Source organism: Megalopta genalis, unplaced genomic scaffold (assembly GCF_051020955.1).
Source record: "Megalopta genalis isolate 19385.01 unplaced genomic scaffold, iyMegGena1_principal scaffold0084, whole genome shotgun sequence".
In the NCBI taxonomy this organism is placed as follows: domain Eukaryota; kingdom Metazoa; phylum Arthropoda; class Insecta; order Hymenoptera; family Halictidae; genus Megalopta; species Megalopta genalis.
The window spans coordinates 395,001-401,353 of record NW_027476153.1 but is presented as its reverse complement, the minus strand read 5'-3'; the positions used below and the strand labels follow the sequence as shown (position 1 = coordinate 401,353).

The 6,353-nt window shown below is 41.2% G+C and overlaps 1 non-coding gene across 1 annotated transcript; it reads left to right on the top strand.

The window, feature by feature from the left end:
• The first annotated feature begins 3,412 nt into the window (after positions 1–3,412).
• On the top strand, positions 3,413–5,333 carry LOC143262056 (small subunit ribosomal RNA). The gene has a single exon (XR_013036009.1). It is a non-coding gene; the product is annotated as a small subunit ribosomal RNA (ribosomal RNA).
• The last annotated feature ends 1,020 nt before the right edge of the window (positions 5,334–6,353 follow it).

Genomic DNA, 6,353 nt, shown 5'->3' with positions numbered 1-6,353 from the left:
CTAACGTTTCTACATAGGGATTAAGCATTTAGAACGAAATCTAATGTCAGAAAATGGCACTTTACTCTTGACATTTTTCGGTTTTTTCAATTTTCTGGAAAATCCTATCATTAGATTTTTTTAAAAATACGATATTCTTGCTTAACTAACGTTTCTACATAGGGATTAAGCATTTAGAACGAAATCTAATGTAGGAAAATGGTACTTTACTCTTGATCGGTACGTTGGGACTTTGAAAATATTCGGGCGTTCCAATCGCTCGTCTGTTGCATCATAGCGCGTCTCGGCGCAATCGAGCGATTCGCTCGACCCATTATTTTCGATTTACGGCTAAAATAAATTTTTCTCATTTTATTCAATAACATATTCTTGCTTAGATAACGTTTTTACATAGGGATTAAGCATTTAGAACGATACATTGTTTAAAATAAGGGCACTTTACTCTTGACATTTTACGGTTTTTTCAATTTTCTGAAAAATCCTATCATTAGATTTTTTTAAAAATACGATATTCTTGCTTAACTAACGTTTCTACATAGGGATTAAGCATTTAGAACGAAATCTAATGTCAGAAAATGGCACTTTACTCTTGACATTTTTCGGTTTTTTCAATTTTCTGGGAAATCCTATCATTAGATTTTTTTAAAAATACGATATTCTTGCTTAACTAACGTTTTTACATAGGGATTAAGCATTTAGAACGAAATCTAATGTAGGAAAATGGTACTTTACTCTTGATCGGTACGTTGGGACTTTGAAAATATTCGGCCGTACGCGGCGCGTCTCGGCGCTTCGAACAGCTCCGGTGTCCCCATTATTTTCGATTTACGGCTAAAATAAATTTTTCTCATTTTATTCAATAACATATTCTTGCTTAAATAACTTTTTTACATAGGGATTAAGCATTTAGAACGATACATTGTTTAAAATAAGGGCACTTTACTCTTGACATTTTACGGTTTTTTCAATTTTCTGAAAAATCCTATCATTAGATTTTTTTAAAAATACGATATTCTTGCTTAACTAACGTTTCTACATAGGGATTAAGCATTTAGAACGAAATCTAATGTCAGAAAATGGCACTTTACTCTTGACATTTTTCGGTTTTTTCAATTTTCTGGGAAATCCTATCATTAGATTTTTTTAAAAATACGATATTCTTGCTTAACTAACGTTTTTACATAGGGATTAAGCATTTAGAACGAAATCTAATGTAGGAAAATGGTACTTTACTCTTGATCGGTACGTTGGGACTTTGAAAATATTCGGGCGTACGCGGCGCGCTCGGCGCTTCGAACAGCTCCGGTGTCCCCATTATTTTCGATTTACGGCTAAAATAAATTTTTCTAATTTTTTTCAATAACATATTCCTGCTAAAATAACTTTTTTACATAGGGATTAAGCATTTAGAACGATACATTGTTTAAAATAAGGGCACTTTACTCTTGACATTTTACGGTTTTTTCAATTTTCTGAAAAATCCTATCATTAGATTTTTTTAAAAATACGATATTCTTGCTTAACTAACGTTTCTACATAGGGATTAAGCATTTAGAACGAAATCTAATGTCAGAAAATGGCACTTTACTCTTGACATTTTTCGGTTTTTTCAATTTTCTGGGAAATCCTATCATTAGATTTTTTTAAAAATACGATATTCTTGCTTAACTAACGTTTTTACATAGGGATTAAGCATTTAGAACGAAATCTAATGTAGGAAAATGGTACTTTACTCTTGATCGGTACGTTGGTACTTTGAAAATATTCGGCCGTACGCGGCGCGTCTCGGCGCTTCGAACAGCTCCGGTGTCCCCATTATTTTCGATTTACGGCTAAAATAAATTTTTCTAATTTTTTTCAATTACATATTCTTGCTTAGATAACTTTTTTACATAGGGATTAAGCATTTAGAACGACATATTGTTTAAAATAATGGTACTTTACTCTTGTGATTTTTCGGTTTTTTTTGATTATTTTGAAAAATAAATTTTTGTAATTTTTTTAAATACGATATTCGTGATCAGTGAACGATTTCACATATGGATTAAGCATTTAGAATCGTGCGGAAGCGTTATTAAAAAAGTTTACTCGATGCGATGGGACTTTGAAAAGTTTGTGAAAATTTTCATATTGGGAAAAAATGTGTAATTTTTTGTCTAGTTTACGGTAGTGTAATTTATTTTAATGTTTACTATAAATTTTTTTTTCGTTCGTTCACGCGCTATGTTACAACAGCACGGCCGGGCGGTCTGTTGCCGCGGCGGTTTACACTCGTAAGCGCGCGTGCTATTCGGCCGGCGGCGCCGGCGTCCTTGCCGGCCGTTCGGTATCTATAAGAGATACACGGTCCGTGCGAGGCGGACGGAGCAGAGCGGGTTTTGGGCCAATTCTACGATCTCGGTCGAGAAGCTGTCTCAGAGCTCCTTCGGGGCTTCGGTCCTGACTGTTTCGTGCCGTTTACGTTACGGACTTTTCTCCACACAGCGTGGCCACGGGTCGGTGTCTTTGACCGAATGGCCCATATGTGGCAAGCCCTACGGGGTTGGTTACCCGTATGCACTTTGTATGTATACTCGTACTCACTGAGCAATCGACTCTTCTGTCCGAGCGATGGAAAAATTTTTTAAACTGCATCTGTAAGATTTGGAAGCAAATCGTACCAATTGAAAACTGTGGCTAAAATGAATAGCCCAGTGGAGAGAGAAAACTATCAAAAAACTGATTTTTTAAATCAAGAGGTGTCAGAAATCGAAATGCCTAGCGCGAGCGGAAGAACACGCTTTCTCGCCAGTCCAGCATGTGTCCTGTCCGTTCTTCCTCGGCTTGCCGATTTTGCCCAGATCAGAGGTTTCGTGCTTCCGGCGGTCAGAAGATCAGCGTGAGCGTACGCGCTTCCACGACTATGGCATCACCCATGTACTTTTTCCTCTGAATATATTTGAGTACATAAAAAATATTAAAACATATAGAGAGAACTGTGTCTTGGATCTTAAAAATTTGTCAATAGCGATGATATATTATTACTTAACTTGAAGTATTTGTACGTTTTAGCTGGGACGTACATTTATCTTACAAGATGTTAATAGCGAGACTCTTGAAGATAAAATTATCTTGTGATTTTATGAAGGCAAAGATAGAAACGTACGAAGCTGGCGTACGTAGAAAAATGTGATTTTACGATAGAACAAAAATATAATACGTACGTTTTTGGGCGTACGGTAAAATATCTGTATGGTAGAAAAATGAAAGAAATTGAGCGTTAAAGAAGATATGTTACAAGCGCGGAATGTGGCAAAACTTGTACATATTTGAAAGAGAAAAGTGGTGTGTCGACCTGACATATATATATGAAACAGGCGACGATGGAAAAGGATTTAAATTTTGTCCATTTTATATATACATATTGTATAGTTCCCTGGTTGATCCTGCCAGTAGTCATATGCTTGTCTCAAAGATTAAGCCATGCATGTCTCAGTACATGCCGTATTAAGGTGAAACCGCGAATGGCTCATTAAATCAGTTATGGTTTCTTAGATCGTACTAAAATTTACTTGGATAACTGTGGTAATTCTAGAGCTAATACATGCAAAACAGAGTTCCGACCAGAGATGGTAGGAACGCTTTTATTAGATCAAAACCAATCGGTGGCGGGTGTTTACACTCGTCCATCGTTTGCTTTGGTGACTCTGAATAACTTTGTGCTGATCGCATGGTCTTATAGCACCGGCGACGCATCTTTCAAATGTCTGCCTTATCAACTGTCGATGGTAGGTTCTGCGCCTACCATGGTTGTAACGGGTAACGGGGAATCAGGGTTCGATTCCGGAGAGGGAGCCTGAGAAACGGCTACCACATCCAAGGAAGGCAGCAGGCGCGCAAATTACCCACTCCCGGCACGGGGAGGTAGTGACGAAAAATAACGATACGGGACTCATCCGAGGCCCCGTAATCGGAATGAGTACACTTTAAATCCTTTAACGAGGATCCATTGGAGGGCAAGTCTGGTGCCAGCAGCCGCGGTAATTCCAGCTCCAATAGCGTATATTAAAGTTGTTGCGGTTAAAAAGCTCGTAGTTGAATCTGTGTGTCACAGTGTCGGTTCATCGCTCGCGGTGTTTAACTGGCATTATGTGGTACGTCCTACCGGTGGGCTTTGCTCTTCACGGGGCGGTCCAACTAATATCCCATCGCGGTGCTCTTCACTGAGTGTCGAGGTGGGCCGGTACGTTTACTTTGAACAAATTAGAGTGCTCAAAGCAGGCTACCTTCGCCTGAATACTGTGTGCATGGAATAATGGAATAGGACCTCGGTTCTATTTTGTTGGTTTTCGGAACCCCGAGGTAATGATTAATAGGGACAGATGGGGGCATTCGTATTGCGACGTTAGAGGTGAAATTCTTGGATCGTCGCAAGACGGACAGAAGCGAAAGCATTTGCCAAAAATGTTTTCATTAATCAAGAACGAAAGTTAGAGGTTCGAAGGCGATCAGATACCGCCCTAGTTCTAACCATAAACGATGCCAGCTAGCGATCCGCCGAAGTTCCTACGATGACTCGGCGGGCAGCTTCCGGGAAACCAAAGCTTTTGGGTTCCGGGGGAAGTATGGTTGCAAAGCTGAAACTTAAAGGAATTGACGGAAGGGCACCACCAGGAGTGGAGCCTGCGGCTTAATTTGACTCAACACGGGAAACCTCACCAGGCCCGGACACCGGAAGGATTGACAGATTGATAGCTCTTTCTTGATTCGGTGGGTGGTGGTGCATGGCCGTTCTTAGTTGGTGGAGCGATTTGTCTGGTTAATTCCGATAACGAACGAGACTCTAGCCTGCTAAATAGACGTAATTATGGTATCTCGAAGGCTCTCGGCTTCTGCCGGTGGGGTTTTTACTACCAACGTACAAACAAATCTTCTTAGAGGGACAGGCGGCTTCTAGCCGCACGAGATTGAGCAATAACAGGTCTGTGATGCCCTTAGATGTTCTGGGCCGCACGCGCGCTACACTGAAGGAATCAGCGTGTGTTCCCTGGCCGAAAGGCCCGGGTAACCCGCTGAACCTCCTTCGTGCTAGGGATTGGGGCTTGCAATTATTCCCCATGAACGAGGAATTCCCAGTAAGCGCGAGTCATAAGCTCGCGTTGATTACGTCCCTGCCCTTTGTACACACCGCCCGTCGCTACTACCGATTGAATGATTTAGTGAGGTCTTCGGACTGGTGCGCGGCAATGTTTCGGCATTGCCGATGATGCCGGGAAGATGACCAAACTTGATTATTTAGAGGAAGTAAAAGTCGTAACAAGGTTTCCGTAGGTGAACCTGCGGAAGGATCATTACAATGTTCCAATATATCTCAAAGAGAGAGGAGAGGAGGAGAGAAAATGAATTCGATTAGTTTGTGGATAAGAATTCATATAAAAAAAAAAGATATTGTTGAGCCCGCCAGATCATTCGTGCGTGATTTACACGGCCAGACGTGTGTACTACACGTATTAGGCCTTTGATCTGCGTTGCGTAGGCCACAACAAATCTTTCAAAGAGAGAGAGATATATGTGTTGTTGGGGTTTGTGATTATGAAGGTGCCCCAACGCACAAAAATATATAAAAATGTACAAAGTTGGGATGTGGTGTGGTGGAGAAGAGTTGGGCCCGACCAGATCATTCGTGCGTGATTTACACGGCAGACGTGTGTACTACACGTATTAGGCCTTTGATCTGCGTTGCGTAGGCCATCTTCCTTCCAAGACACACACGTGTTGGGGTTTGTGTGATTTTATGATAGTGCCTCAACACGGAAAAATAAGCGTACGAGAAGAGTTGGGCCCGACCAGATCATTCGTGCGTGATTTATACACGGCCAGACGCGTATTATATTACACGTATTAGGCCTTTGATCTGCGTTGCGTAGGCCATCTTCTCGATAGAGAGAAAGCCAATGTATTCTTTTTTCTTTCTTTACACACACACACACAGTTGTAGTAGGACAGGGAGGGATGCGAGCGTGCTAATCACGCTTCCTCAAGTCTTCGCTGTGGTGTGTAAAAAAAAAAGAAAAAAAGGAATCGTTGGGAAAGTCCAAAGGACGAAAATATCGGGCAGTCTGAAGATAACTTAATGCTCGTTTACATTGGTATCAAGAGAGACCGGCTTGTGTAGCTCGTTTCAATGCTGTGTCGTTGTCATTGACACCCTACTCTGTTGCGCGCTAGTGGCAGCATGAGCGTGGGACGTATATATATATGACACCCAGCTAGAGCCGGCCGTGAGTCCGTCCGGTGTAAATAACGACGAAAGGAGAGAGAAACTTTTCGAATCCAGTATCGGGTTGATAATTGTCCAGTTTGAATATCCATAT